Source organism: Falco punctatus (genome assembly GCF_963210335.1).
Source record: "Falco punctatus genome assembly, chromosome: 4".
In the NCBI taxonomy this organism is placed as follows: Eukaryota; Metazoa; Chordata; class Aves; order Falconiformes; family Falconidae; genus Falco; species Falco punctatus.
The window spans coordinates 20,997,964-21,013,257 of NC_137583.1; the positions used below are offsets into that span (position 1 = coordinate 20,997,964).

At 44.8% G+C, this 15,294-nt stretch overlaps 1 protein-coding gene across 8 annotated transcripts in view; it reads left to right on the plus strand.

Moving 5' to 3' along the window:
* Positions 1-5: 5 nt before the first annotated feature.
* Positions 6-15,294, plus strand: part of CHL1 (cell adhesion molecule L1 like) — a 149,513-nt gene continuing 134,224 nt past the window's right edge. For 4 of the 8 annotated variants that reach the window (XM_080385331.1, XM_080385337.1, XM_080385342.1 and 1 more), the window contains exon 1: positions 6-6,760. The gene's annotated coding sequence lies outside the window, so the exon portion shown is untranslated. Of the gene's footprint in view, positions 6,761-6,791; positions 6,930-7,020; positions 7,138-15,294 lie in introns of those variants that run through there. The other 4 variants (XM_080385338.1, XM_080385344.1, XM_080385339.1 and 1 more) reach the window with 2 other exon arrangements.

Sequence of the window (15,294 nt, forward strand, 5' to 3'; positions counted from 1 at the left end):
ATATATATATACACATATACATATACATATACACACATATGTATATAATATATATATAACAGGTTGAAGTAACACAGAAGTATGCTTGTTTTTACAGAGTGTTTTCCCATTTATTATATCTGATATTCACAGTACTATTTTTTTTAACCTTGAATGTCTTTTCTGAAGGGTATGGAAGAGGGTTAAATCATTAATGCACTATTACATTGTCAGTATATTTAAAAGAAGTCTTATGTTGTTGATCAAACTATTGCTTCCCTGCTTGCATTAATAACTTTGTATAACTGCTGATAGCTTGACTGTGCAACAACAAAAAATTGTTTTAATATACAGTTATTTGTATGCTGTTGTTTCCTAAGCCTTGTATTCCTCATATAACTTTGTCCGTCTGGTAGAATTTAAAAGCAGCCTGAAATGTAATTGAAAAATGTGTATCATACCATGTAGTATTTACAGCAAATTGTCTGGACTGAAATTGCTGATGCAGGTGACCTATTGAACACCCTGCAACCCACCAGTCAGATTAAATTGGTAAAGGAACACAGGGAGCACCAAACGGTTCAGCAACAACCCGTCTAGTGTTTTGTTTTTGATTTGGACTTTAATGTAGGTCATTTGAATAAAATTGGTTCACTATATGGACATAAAAAATGGAAGAATACAAATGATAGCATTAGCTATGACCACTGTTTGTCCCTGTCTTAGGAGATCAGTGTCATTTCTTCTTTTTCGCATGAAAGCCAAACGAACCCCTCAGTAATTGTCTTGTTCACGTGCCTGCAGAACTCGGGAGGGGGGTCCCTGGTAATTCTGAATTAGCTGTTTATGGTCACAACTGTGACTGCTTGCTTTCAAGGGTAGCTACAATAATTTTGTAGATGATAGTTGTTATTATAATACAAACAGGTTTGAGTCTTGGTGGAAAAATGTGCACAAACCATTTCTTTAAAATACTTGTTCTTATTTTTGTGTAGGGGACTACAGATAATCATGTTGTGTTATACCAGTATGGGGGTTTGGCAGTAGACATGTTGTGCAAATTACGCCAGTTGACCTTGACAGAAAGCAAAGAGAAAGCATTTTATTCAGTAGTTGGTGAACAATAGGTTTCATCTACATCCCTGAAAAAGCTGGGACTGTGTTCATGGGTTGTCCAGGCAAAGGCTTCGTTCTACATATCCCACCTCCACACTAGGCAAGAGTAAGAACAACCAAGGGGACCTTGTTGCTGATGTTTTGTCCAGTGACTAGCCATTCTTGTTCAGGAAATAGAAAATCTTTATTCCTAGGCGTCTTTAATCTCTTCCACAAATGAATGAGAGCTATGCCATTGCCCCGACATGAGTCACGATTCCATTTCTCTAAATACTGTGGCTTGCTCTTTCTGGGCTTCGTGCCAGTTCCGTGTGGAGACCAAAGATACATTTTCAGATAGCATTTTTTGTGAGAAGGGTACTTGCTTTTCCTTATAAATGACCTTGTCTCATTGTGCAGTGAATGACTGGGCATGCATTGGTCTCCATGCAGGCACAGCATTTCTGTTTGACCTACAGTTTGGTAGCTTCATCCCAGAAACTGGTACGTGCCAGCTAGGGAACTGGGACAGCTACCAAAGAGAAGGTGTCCTGTGGTGGGGTGGCCAACCAGACTGACGTGGCAGACAGATCTCTACTTTCAATACACATGTGTACTTGAAACCTGGGCTGTGAGTTCTGCTTTGAATGATTGTAAATGGAAATGTCACTACTGCACGGTACACCCACCCCCCACCCACCCCCCAAAAAAACCCAAAAAACCAACAAAAAATCAAAACCCAAACCAAACGAACCCAAACCTAAAACCTGGAATGATAGAGGTCTCAATTAACTAGCAATGACATCAAAGATGACAAGTTACAAAGTTGTTCTTATATAGTACTATATTTTGTATATATACACACTATATATAGTTCTTATATAGAATATATATTGTATATTCATTCAGAAGAAACTTTCCACACAGGTTCTAGGACCTATGGTGAATGCTTGAAGGAAAAAGCATGAACAGTCTGTTGTGGCACCACTGGAGCTCCAGCCTTCCTTCCACCAACGCCGTAACAAAAATGAGGCTGTTTTGCTTCAGGTTGGTTCCAGTCAATCTTCAGTTGTTTTCTGCTTGATTAAATATGTTCTGTAGAGCTCAGCCTATCTGCCCTGGAGCAAAGTCCAAAGTTGTGTGGAGCTTTCTGGTACAGCTGGGAATTAAACCTAAATCCCCATCTCACAGGCTAAGCTCTCCCATTTTACTGTGTCTGTTTTTCAAAGAAAAGAGACCACAGCCTCTTTGTTGATGGAGATGTGGTTGTCTTCGAAAGCAAGTTTTTTACAAGCTGGCCGTAGGAGATGCATGGGCCCACCTGCGTGGTGACGATACTCGATGAATTGGTTGCTTTTCCTCCTGATCTTTGGATCTGAACCTAGCTGTGGAAGAACCCACTTGCCTAACTCAGGTGTTTTAAGATTCACTGTGAGATTCTTGCTTTTAAGTTTTTTGGGGTTGTTTGGTTTTGGGGTTTTGGTTGATTTTTTGTTGTTGTTGTTGTTGTTATTGGTTTGGTTTGGTTAGTTGGTTTTTAATGTAGACCTTACTACTTTCTTTCAGAGGAACTGTAGGAAAAAATGGGAAAATAAGAAGCAAATATTTCACTGAATTTGATCCTAAATCTATTAGTGTTTGCAAAGCAGATAGGCAGCTTACTGTATTTTGGCATCATATTTGTTATGAGGGATTAGATCAATTGTGTAGCTACAGTAGCTACAGTAGCAAACCCTCCCCTTGTAACGCACTTAGTCAGTTGTGAAATCATGTACTCAGTAGTGGGGAAAAAAAGAAAAACCTCCATAGCCCCTCGAAGCAATCAATTTATGCCCTGAAGCATGAGATTTGATTACCATTGTTATTATCTTAGCTTGCACAGTTACAAATGTTATTAGCAGTCATAAAATTATCCAGCCTTTAAAAAATCATATTAAGAAAAAAATACCAACATTTCACTCCAGGTTTTTCAAAGCCTAAATTCCTGGGATTGATTCAAACTGCGAAAAGTGGTAGTTCCTTTAATTAATTTTAAATTTGCTGTCCTGTGATCACGTGGATTTTTCCTGTATTATTCTGAAGGGGTAGATGAGCATTTTCTAGCATGTCTGTAGTTTCTCTGCTCTGGCCAAGACCCATCTAACTTTCAGCATTTCAAAGCTAAGCACTGATGGTGTGTGCTCAGATACATGTTTAATAAACCATTAGAGGGATATGCATCACTCACTATCTCATCTATGTTTTTTTCCTTTACAGTTAAAATCTTCCCCCTACGAGCTCAAAGTTTCTAATGAAGCTTTGGGCTTCTCAGTATACATCTCAGATGTTATAACTGAAACATTTGAAACATTCCACAGTTAATGAAAATACTCTGAAATGTTACAGCAGAAAATAATTTCCAAAACAAATTTTGACATGTAAAAAATGCTAGTTGGCATGATGTCAGTTAGTTTAGCCATTTAATTTGTCCAGGACCAAACCAGATCCCCAGAAACTTATCCTTGTTGAAAAAAGACAATATGAAATTGTGGTTCTTGATATTCAAGTATATTCACACTTTTGCATATCTACCCGTTCAAAAAATGGCGTCATCTTTATTACCAAGCTGTGGTGGTGGGATCTGCGCTGGCAATTACAAGCAAAATGAATTTTCTCTTAAGAAAATCTGGCCAATCTGTTCTTTTGTCCCGAGTATTTCATGTTTCTTAAATGGCATTAAAGTAAGATTGGAAATCTTCTGAGTCTCCCATTGGACTCTGGAACTGATTTTAAAATAGTGGGTTTTGAGGGAGTACATGCAGTGAATCAGGTAACGAGTTGGAGTTGCAATAGGCACAAACACACCCTCTATTCCTTCTGATTTCTTTAGACAATACCTGAGATAAATCTTCTGGTTTTTTTCTCACACTTGATTTGAGACAATATTACGCATTTAACATGCATTTTAAATATGTGATTGCTACTAGCCTAGAGAGATGTAATGAATTTTCCCAGTGTTTCTAGCAGTGTTGCACTCTCATTCTCACATCAAGTAGTGGGTTTGATGAAAAGGCTCCTTGATTTTCAGCAGGAAATCCCAAAATAAAGAGCAGTTCTGTGGAGACACGGAGAGGACCGAACTGTGCTTCTCTCTCTTTATTTTTGTTCTGTGCAGACTTAAGTGCTGTGACATTTGCCCTGTTTCATTACCCGGTGAAATCTGAAGCACAATGGATTATGTCTATTTACACTTTACTTAAGGCAAACCCGAGCCTCGGAAATAGATGTGATTAGTGCCGTGTCTTATTAGGAACGTGAACACATTCTATTTTGGAAGCATGGAGCAGTTTTTGGTAAGCTGATGTACTTTGACTTTTCCATCAGCTTCCATCCTTCCTAGTGGAAGGAACACCTCCTGCATGATTCCGTGTCAAAAACGAAAACCATTTAATGGTTTCCATATTAGGGGCTGAAACCTGAAAATGTGAGAATTTCCTGGGGAAATCATGTTGCCAGAGAGGATCTAAAAGTTGGGCCGGCTAGGCAGGGGAATGAAAGTCCAAGTGGTTTGGGCATTTTGCAAGACCAGTTTCCTTCTGTTTGTGGCACGACGTGTCTGGGTAGTAGATGCGGCAGCGTAGCTACAGGCAGCCTAGGAAGTTGACTTTGGCAGCAGTCCTGCCTTAAGTAGTCACTGGAGGTAACTAAATTGTTGTCTCTCTTCTTTACGTCAACCTGGAAACTTCTAGTACTGCTGAGGCATCCCAGGAGGAGGGTAGTGTTGGCCAGAAATGGGTAAGAGTCATTGTCCCTGTTTTTCATCCTCTTGGCAGTGGCAGGACGAGCGATGCCAGCCCTCCCCAGCTCTCCAGCCAGCTGTTATCTGTGCTCCCAGACGAGCAGGACATGGGTTCCCACCCTTGGTGTCTTCACTTTTTGCCAGCGCTTCAGTAAATCCTCAGTCATTGCTGGTTTTCGACATGATCTTCGATGGCCACGTTTATACTGGGTCAACTGGCTTTTGAATACATCGGCAGCCCCAACACGGTCAGACATTCCTCTACAGCTGTCTCCTTTTCCATTTATTTTCAGAGGTTTCCGCTGCACGGGGGCACAGGCCTGTTGCTTAGCTGTTGGTTGCTTTGGAAAGCAATGTGCTGTAAATACAGCATTTTACTGTCTCTGGAAGAAACAGTAAGTCAATTCAGGATTTGGCTATGAGAGCGGGATTCAAAGGGAGAACTCCCGTTCCCTCGTGTGTGCTCTGGGCTGCACAGCAGTCCGCCTGCCCACACAACCACAGCACACTTCCCTTGCAGAACAGGAGCTCTGCTCCACGCGTTTGGTGAGAGCTTCGGCATTTATATTGGCACAAGTTGACTCAAATGTAGTTTAAGATGAAAATTATATCTATGAATTGCCTGACTTTGCATGACTAAAATATCAAGCATACATTGCTTTACCAGTTTTACATTTGCTTTCTTTACACAGAACAAGTATATTAAATTATTCTATCCTTTTCCCTACTAGCTCTCATTTTTTTTTATTACCCCTTTTAGCTTATAATACCTTTCCTTAAATGTAATTATTTACTTCCTGACCAAAAAGTAAGCTCACCTGCCTAAAGCTGCTGGATGATGAACACGAATTGGCCAGTACATCAACAAATTCTGATCGCTACTGTCTGAAAAATCTTTAACCCAAATGATAACTGTCCCCACGAGTGCTAACTGTGACTCGGAAGGGTGGTTTTATGGTTTAATGTCTGTGAATGTTACTTGATGATTATTGTTCATTGCATTAGACAAGGCTCAGAGAAAAGAGAAACACCCAAAGGTCAGCAGTGAGACAGAAAACCATCGGAGAAGTCCGAGTCCCCATGAAAATGATTATGTCTGACCTTGGCCACCTCCGCATGTGGGCCCTGGGCAGACCGCTTAAGAAAATGACTGGCAGGTTTGTGACGACTGTCTTCACTGACAAATTTAGCCCGTTCCACAAAGGGGTGACAGAGGGAAAACCTCACGGGCAGAAAGCCCGAGTGCCCGAGCCCACACCTAACCCTGGTCAGGGTTTGCGAAGATCCGGAGGGCACTGGGGAAAGGAGGAAAAGGGTTTGGGGAGGTTTGCCTATGTAAAGCACTGGTGTTGGGATGGGGGATGCGTGGGGCTTTCGGCAAGGGGGGCACAGAGGCGGATGGGGCAGGGAGGCCCATTCCCATCTGGGATTCTGTGATTCCTCAGCCTCTCCCCTGGAAAGAAAGGGCACTTGTGCACCCCGAGAGGTGGGTACAGGGGGCGGGGGGCTCGCTCGGGCCCCCGACGGCGCCGGTTCTCTCCTTGCCCAACTCATGCGTGCGCCGACCACCACGAGGAAGGGCGAGGGGCAGCGGGTCTTCCCTAACCCCTCGGCCCCATTTCGGCCATTTCCTTGTCCTCTCCGCATCGCCGCTCGGCTGCCCGCAGCTCGCCGGGCCCCCCGGCCCGCACCTGCCGCCCCGCCGCGCCGTGCGGGGCCGCTACCGGGGCCGGGGCTGGGCGGGGGGCGGCGGCGCGGCCCCCCCGGGCGGGAGGCGGGCAGGGGAGGTGCGGGCGGGCCGGGGCTCCCGTCCCTCCCCGCCATCCCCAGGTGCCGCCCGGAGACGCGCGGCGGGGCGGAGGCGCCGCGGGCTGCCGGCTCTCGCCGAGGGGGCGCCGGAGCGGGCAGGTGGGAGCCGCCGAGGGGTCGGAGCGGGCCGGGGCGGGGGGGCTCGGCCCCCCGGGGAGGCGGGCAGCGGTTTGGGGAGGTGCGGGGGCTCGTTGCCATGGCTCCCTGCAAGCGCTGCCGGAGGAGATAGTGATGCCAGTCACGGAGGGACCCCTCTTCCTTCTCGTGGGTGTGTAGCGGGGCTGGGTTTGGGGTGGTGGGGATTCCCCACCCCCCCTTTTTTTTTTCTCTCTCTCTTTTTTTTTTTTTTTTTTTTTTTTTCCCGGGGTGGAGCGATTAATTTGGAGAGCCGGGACAGGGCTGCGGAGCAGCCGCGACTCGCCGGTCCGGCCGCCCCCTCGCCGACCCCGCCAGCCGCCGGCTCTGCCCTGCTCCAGGTACCGCCGGGGGACCGGGGCGGGGGGGCCCTTCGGGGTGCGCAGGGCGCTGGGACCCGGGGGCTGCCCCGGTCGCCACCTCCGCTCGCTCTGCATTTCTACCGAAAGCCTTTTAAATTATCTTTTTTATTTTATTTTAAATCTCTTCCTCCTCCTCCTTGCACCGCACCTGGTCCCGCGCCCCAAGCGCTGGGCTTCGCCCTGCAAAGCAATGAGGAAACCGAGCCCGGACCCAGCGCGGCCAAGGGGCGAGCAGGTGCCCGCGGCTGGGGGCGCAGCGCCGGGGGCAGCCCGGGGGTCCCCGGCCCGCAGGTCCCGCTGTGTGCCCCCCCCCCCGCCGCTACCTCCTCCGCCGCTGGCGCTGGGGCTCCCCGGGGCTGGGGGCCGCCCCCGGGGCTCGGCTTCCCCGGGGCTGGGGAGGGGGTCCCGGCGCTGCGGGCGGAGGAGCCGCTGCCCGGGGAAAGTTTGCGGGGGCGGGCGGGGGTCCGGGCAGGCAAAGGCACGATCGCGGGGGGGCTCGGGGGCGGGGGGGGGCTGGCGCGCGTCGTCTCGTGCTGTTTTCGGTGGGTTCAAGTTTGCAAGCCCGGGTGCCGCGCGTCTGTGGCAAACACTTGTTTCTTTTCTTCCTCATGGTTCCGGAGAGTATATTTTTTTTTTCTGCACCATCTAAATAACTGTGAACGTCCCAGGTTTTTGCTGGGGAAGCGACAGTGTGTGCGCCGCGTTCCGGGAGAGCTGTGAGAATCTTTACACCTGGGTGTCGTGTGCTGTGTGTTACTAATCCGTGTTGCACGATCGCCGCATCAGTGCGCTCAGCTAGGTTTAGGTTTCTGTAACGCAAGGAGATTCTGTTTGCTAATAGTCCGACACAGCAAATGCAACCAGACTTTCACCGGTCACTTCTATGACTAACATTACTTCGCTGCTTATTTTTGGGTGGAAAAGAGGTAAGCTTATGCTATGTTGGATAACACGCGGGTATTTAACCATAACACAGCAGATTGAAAGTAAGTTCATTCTCGGTGCTACCTAGGAACAGTTTTGCTTGCAACATGTTTTGGAATATTTCTCCAGAGACTTGACAGGTGGTATTTTTGTTTGTCAAGGGTTCGTTTGATGTGGCCGAGTTAAATATGTGTTCTTTAGCTCTCCCAAATACTATTCCATAAGCAAAAAATAACAAATATTGTGAGTTTACTTGGGGCCTGAGGAAAGGAGAAGGGGGAAGACTTGCACCTTCAAATGAATGTGTGATTTTTGCCCACTCGTGAACACACGTGCAGCGTTGCCTTGTTGGAGCTGTGCACGTGGGTCTTTGCCCATTGCTTCCCGAGATCCTCTGCTTGGCTTCTACTGATGTGAAGCATTAAGAGTGCATGACTACTGCTATGTTAGCCTTTTTCTGTTGCTTAAAAGTGAGGAATTTTCTTTGTCTTTCCAAAAACCCTAAAACCAACCCAAAAAACAATGAGTCAGTAAAAAATCAGAACATTCTTACTAGCCAGGCTCTGTCATCTTTCCTTAGGCCAAGCATCTGCTGGCAGTGGAGTCTGGCTTACAGCAGAGCTACAAGACTACACTTTGTTACATTAAAATAAGATGCAAAAGATAAGATACTTAGGTTTGCAGGGGGTAATGGAGTTCCTTCAGGAGTATCGCATAATATATGTGAAAGTATCATTAAATATCTTCAGTAAAAATACCTCTCAGCAATCCAAGAGTTGTAGAAATTTTGCTGTATGCAACACACAGGTTTTAAACCAGTTCATTCTCTAAACCCTTGCAGTTTATTACTGATTTTTATCAAAATAGGAATAAAATGAATTCTGAATATGAGGCTGAAATAAAGAGACTGTACTATAGCTATACGCACTTTGATTGCATTTAACTCGCTCTCCGTGTGAACGAATGCAATTGTTATGGACATTTAGCATGTGTTACTTCAGTAATTAAACTTAGTGAATGAAATTATGAGTCCACTCTTTTATCCCAAGAAACCCAGCAGATAAGCTTAAATGAAGGATTACATGATTCACAACATGTGTGTGTACCTTGGGTGGCTTGGATTGTAGCCATCTTGTTTGCTAATAAAAATATGCTTTATCACTTATGTTTGGAAGGAAAAATGAAAAGAAAAAAGAAAGCTACCCATAAATTACATAAAATGATGTAGTGGACAGTTGCTTCTGTGATAAGAAAGGATCCACTCCTTTCCCCAGTGGGAGAGGACAAGCCACTACTTTAAACACTACTAATTAGTTCAGTTTATCTTGCATGCATTACAATGCTGTAGCTAGTTAATTATAGCTTTTCCCATTAGCAGTATGCTAAGAATAATGAATTAACATATCACACAGATCAAAAGAACATCTACAAAGTTTATCTTGGAGGAAAGAAAGTGTTATTGTGAGGCAGGAAGTCCCGGTGGCTTTCCCAAGGCGCAGATTTGCTGGAATGCCTGAGCTGGTGCTTCAGAGCCTGATGAATGACTTGAATTGATCACAAACAAGTGACACTGGAGCTCTTGGTTGCTTAGCAACCCACCAAGATGCCACAATTTCTTTTGGTATATTTATCCAGTAAAGTAGAAATTCTGTTTTGTTAGAGATTTTTATTTTTTTTCCCCGCTAGTACAAAGCCCACCCTATAACAGCCTTAGATTATACATAAATTAAAATTGATACCTCAGTGCTGAGTCTGGGGAGCAGCATGGGTACAGAAAAAAGAGCAGGAATCTAACTTGTGAAGTGTATTCTGGTGGTGATGTGCTCGGTGTTCTTTAACAAGTTTCAATTGTCCTTTCTCAGTTAGACTTCTGTTCAAAAAACAAAATCATGAGTGGGACAAGTAACTTAAGAAATTAAGACAATCATCTACCAAATGCTTTTTGAACAGTTCCCCTCATGCCATCTTGAGTTGTGAGATCCTGCAAGGTCTTGTGGTGTTGCCCTGTGCTCCGTTATGAGTAAATTAAATGCAAGATGGAACATGCGGTTTGATCATTGGCCAAATTATGTCCAGGCAGTCTGGCCCATCCTATAGCCCATATGGCTGGGGACCTCTGCTAGCTTGTCCTTGCAGAAGACACTGGTTTCCTAACAGATCCATTTTGTGTAAGGAAATAACAGATTTAGTAGTCAAAGGGCAGAAGGAAAATAAATGTTGTGGTGGTTATATATATGCTAAGTACCAATATTGGCTCCTACTAGGTTGTGGCATCCTGCATAAGGTTTATAAGGATAAGGACCCTGCATAAGGACCCTTGGGTCCATGTGTGCTGGCGTCTTAGTTCTGGAGTGCACCTTGGAAAGGAACCTTGCAGTGGTCCCATCCCCACTTACGCTGCTTTTGTTTGTGTGACGGGGGACTGCACAAACCGGATTAATTTTGGGTGAACCTAAGACAGAATATGTTTCAGTTTACTTTGTGCACTTCAGCTGCTAATGGGCTTTCCATCCATGGCCTCCTGGCTAAAGCTGGAGCTGGGCCCTTGCAGGGTGGGTGGGTGGGTGGGTGAGTGGGTCTGGGGTTCCCAGCACCGTTTTGCTCTACTTACCTATGCCCTTTGAAGCTCTGCTGCTGGCTAATATAGATATATCCTTTTCCTTCTAAAATTGTGATGAAGAAAAAGCGTACTAGGGCTAGGAGAACAGCAGGCTGTCGTGGCATTTATTTTGCTTAGTTAGTAGTTGGTGTCCTGGAAGATTTCTTCCTCCCTCTTGATGATAAGATGGAATCCAGGTATTTCTCTTCTTTCCTAGGCAAAAAGCTTGGGTATTGCCTGATTTGCTGGCGTATTGGACTAGAAGAGGATGTTATAGCAGTGCCCATAATAATGCTGCCGTGTTCGGACCGCAGTGAACAAAACCTCAACTCATTGTCAGTATTCCTAGGCTAAGATTATTATAGTTTGTAATCTGTGTACTTATAATTGCCTTGCTAGGCTTAAACAGACTTAGGTAAAGAGTTGGATACATGCAAGTTTGAATTTGTTGTGGTGTGTGTTTGTTTCTGTTGTTTCTATGTAACAAAGCTAATTCCCAGCACTCAAGGTTGTTGTGTTTGGGGTTTTTTTGTGTGGCTGCTCTCTTTGCATCTGTTTTATGAAGTTGATTTCTGTAAGTCCCTTTGCCTACTCAAATGTGGATCAGTGCTTGCCATTGTAGTGATTGCCTCTGCATTATAAATTGATGAAGAAACCCCAGACACCAAATATTACTGTGTTTCTCCTCCCAGCGTGTCCAGGCACCCTGTATGAAGTGCACAGCGTGGAGCTGTGATGGCCGATGTGTTATTTTCTGAGGTTGCAGCATTCCCTAGCAGATGTTTCCTCCTTCCTTCATTACACCTGAATATATAAAATTAAAAAAAAAATGCAGATGGAAAACAGTTTATCATTAAAATTAGTGGTTATTTTTAAAGCTGAACTAGTGTTGGTTGTTTTGAGCATGACCTCCAGCTGCGGATCCTGTTCCATGTAAGAAGAACAGGATTTATGTTGCTTTCTTCATTAAAGCTTTTAAGTCTTCATAATTTTTTTTGACCCTCACTAGTCCTCTCTTTTCTCCATTTATCAAGAAAATTGCCGATTTCTCTTTTCAGGTGTTTTTCTCCTTTTGCTGACTCAGCCACAACATGGAATTAAATTAGAGGTGTGGTGGGGATATGGTTCAGGTTAGGGAGGGTGAAGGGGAGGTTGGGAAGGGCAGGGATGAGCCTGCTTGGATTCATCCTCATCTTTGCTCCTGTCCTCCCGCACAGAAGAAATAGAGATGTCTGGATCCAAGCCTGAGCAGCTGGGGCAGAAGGAGCCAATGCTTGTGCCTGGCCAGGGCTGTTTGTGTAAGAGTGCAGCTTTCGAGGATATTTTTAACAGATGGTTCCTGGTCTGGCCGTAATAGCCAGTCTGTCAGCCAGGCTGAGCTGCCTCAGGGCCAGCCCCACGCTGAGCTCCTGACAGGTAACCTCCAAACAGCTGCTTTTGCTGTAACAAAAATGTTGCTTCTTGTAGCATCCCCATTTCATCTTCCCCACGTTTGCAACCAAGGCAGGGAAAGGTGAATGCTTGCCCTGGGCTTTTTCCCCCCTGGGCTGCCCCAGTGCAGCAGCAAGGCGGGCACCGGTGGCCTCCGCATAGCTCTGCAAATGCTCTTGGTCCTCAGCTGGGACCCCTCCTATGCTGCTGTTGCCTGCCCAACGATGCTCCTGCTGCACCTGCTGCCAGCACCGAAGGCAGCACATGGGTGGTGCATCATGAGCCCTTGTGGCTGCTGGTCTTTTCTTAGAGGTAGACAGGGCTGTACCTTTAAAGGTGGGACAAACCCATGTGAAGGGGGTCTATAACAGCTGGGATGCCTCACTGCCCTTGGGAACAGAAACTTTAAACAAGCAAGTAGTGAAAACACAGGGCTCCAGTTCCAAAGAAGTATATCAAAACATTTAAATGAGCCAAAGTCATTCTGCTTCTCAATATAGAAGTCAGATGACTTTAGTGCTTTTAAAAATCTCATTTCAAGTGTCTCCATTTTTGGGGAGACCCTAGAGATGCCTCTGAAAGGTTGGCAAGTTGATATTTAGGACAGCCTCCCAGCTGAAATTAATTGGTTAGGCAGTAATCTCTTAAGAGGACTAAGACAAAAAAAAAAATATTGCAGAATTGGGCCCATCCACCTTTCAGTCTGTTTTGCCTTTGGTGACTTTTCAAGTGTGACACAACCAATTCCCTGTCAGCCTTTCCCGCTGGCTGACATGGAAGAGGTAGCTTTGAATGCTGCCTGCTGTGCTTGTATGGCACTTGAAAAGAAGAGAGGACTTGCCTTTAAGGGGTGTATTCCCACAGCTTTAAAGTATATTTGAAAAATGCATCGTTCAGTTATGTCATGTGTATTACAGTATTAAAACTGATGGAAACCTGGAACAATGTTTCAATAAAAAATGGCTGGTGCCATTGCTGTATCCCCAGCGCTTGAAATAAAATTAGTCTTGATGAAAGATTGCTGCTCTTATAGGAAAAGTAAAATTATTATTCCAGGGCAGATTTTTTTTCTGGTAGAAAATACCCTAACAATGCTTTCACCTAACAGCAGTGATTAACTAAATGACTTTTTTATTTAGACATATGGAATACACCTTTTCTTTTTTTCCCCCCAGTTTACTGAAATCAGAGAATTGTTAATAATAAAGGATTGTCTGCAGGTTTTGAAGCATCTACTTCCCCCCCCCCCCGGAGTGACCTCATAGGCCAGTGTGGTCTGTCTGTCACATCACTAAGACCCTTCCCTCTGCGGCACTGGGGCGGTGTCTGTTGGTTGGCACGGGTCTGTGTGCGTGCTTGCACCATGCCTGTTCCCCTAATGGGGTTGGGTTTTCTTCTTCATAGGCAAAATACCCCAAACCACTTTGTTTGCTGATTTCAGTGAGCATATTAACTGAAATTTGGGATACTGCTTGGGTATTTTACTGGATAAGGCCCTGTGCTTTATTTTTCACAGGTTATTTTTCATATTACTCCAGCAAGGACTTTGTTTGAGTAAAATTTCAATGTAGGGAATAGGTTTTAGAGGATTTCTATTTTGACCTGATATGAGTCAGAGAAGGTCCCAGCTGATCATCTTGGTCACGAGACAGTACACTGTATTCAGTGCTTACTTAGTATGAGTTCTGCTGAAGCATCGATCAAAACCATAGCTATTTTTTGGTAATTAAAATCCAAAGTCCTTTGAGATAAATGTTCCTTTTCTTATGTTTGAGCAGAAGGAAATAAGGTGAAACTGAACTACTGGTATCCGCAAGTACTAATGAAAGTTTTTATTAAATATATTTTTAGGAAAGTAATAAACCCGATAGACTGTGGTGACTTTCAGGATTAATATTGCACAAGAAAACGACTGGTGAAGTCATGGCGCCGCTGAAATAGATGGTCAAACTCCCACTGACCTCAGCAGAGTCAGGTTTTTGTCCCAAGAGTGATGAAAATCTAATTTACAACCTAACCAGTTTGAGAAGTAGGCATAATGGCTCAGCTCCTTGACTGATACAAATTACTGTGGTTCAGCTGAGGATGATTGAGTTAGACCGACTTGGGCCATCTGGGCTTCTGGAGAGCCGCATCCAGCGCCCGGCGTGGGCGCCCGCTGGTGAGGGTGCTGGAACAGGCTGTGCGCGGGCAGGCGCCTTAGCAGCTTTGTGATGGTGTCCGCTATCAAGCAGCATAATCTGGTCTTGCGTTTTAACTGGAAGCAAATGACCAGGAAACAGTAATGAATATTCCTGTTTTCCGAGCCATGCAAATTACAAATGTGGTACTCTAAGCTATTGAGTAGCAGTGATTAAAGAACTGTCCCAGCTGTACAAAGCTAAGGCATACCTACTTCATTAAATTTACAGGGTTACCGTGTAAATCCACAGTAATTGCTCAGGGTTTACTACCCGCGTGACAAATGCACCTTTCTATTATTGACTGTATGAGGTTTGACTTAGGCTTTCACCTAAATCTGGGATTTTTATTATCTCTGATTATCGTGTTGAATTGCAGCATCCCTGCTGTCTATGTCTGTGCAGCACTCAACTGGTGATTTTGCCCACCCTGCTTTTAAGATTTCCTAATACCTGCCCAGATGGTGCCTACATGCTGGGAAACACTTGGGCTTGCCTTTCCAGCTTCACGTTACATCCCGAGGAACTGCTGAAAATTGAGCTGTTGGAGTTGTACTATAGCATATATACACACACTATATATATATTAAAGGTAAAGTGCAGTAAGTGTGGTAGTACCAGAAAGTAATACAGCTGGTCTGGTTATGCAGCCCTTACAGAGAAGTAAGTTTCTCCCATTTACTTCCACATGTGCAGGATCCTACCTTTCAGAGCATTGTACCTAACCTGCCAGTGCAGCAAATTTTCCCTGGCAGCCATTCTTCCTGTCAGGCATCACTCTGCAGTGAAACCTTGCGTCATTCCCATTGCATAGGAAGATGAAAATTTCATCTTTGGTGCTTAAGAAATATGCCTCGCTGTTTATTTAAAAAAAAAAAAAAAAACAACAAAAAAAACCAACAAACCACCACACCAAGAAACCCAACAGACAACAAACATCAAGAGCTATTCACAAATCTTATCATATGCATCACAAAATAAAAAAGGAATAATCTTTGTATT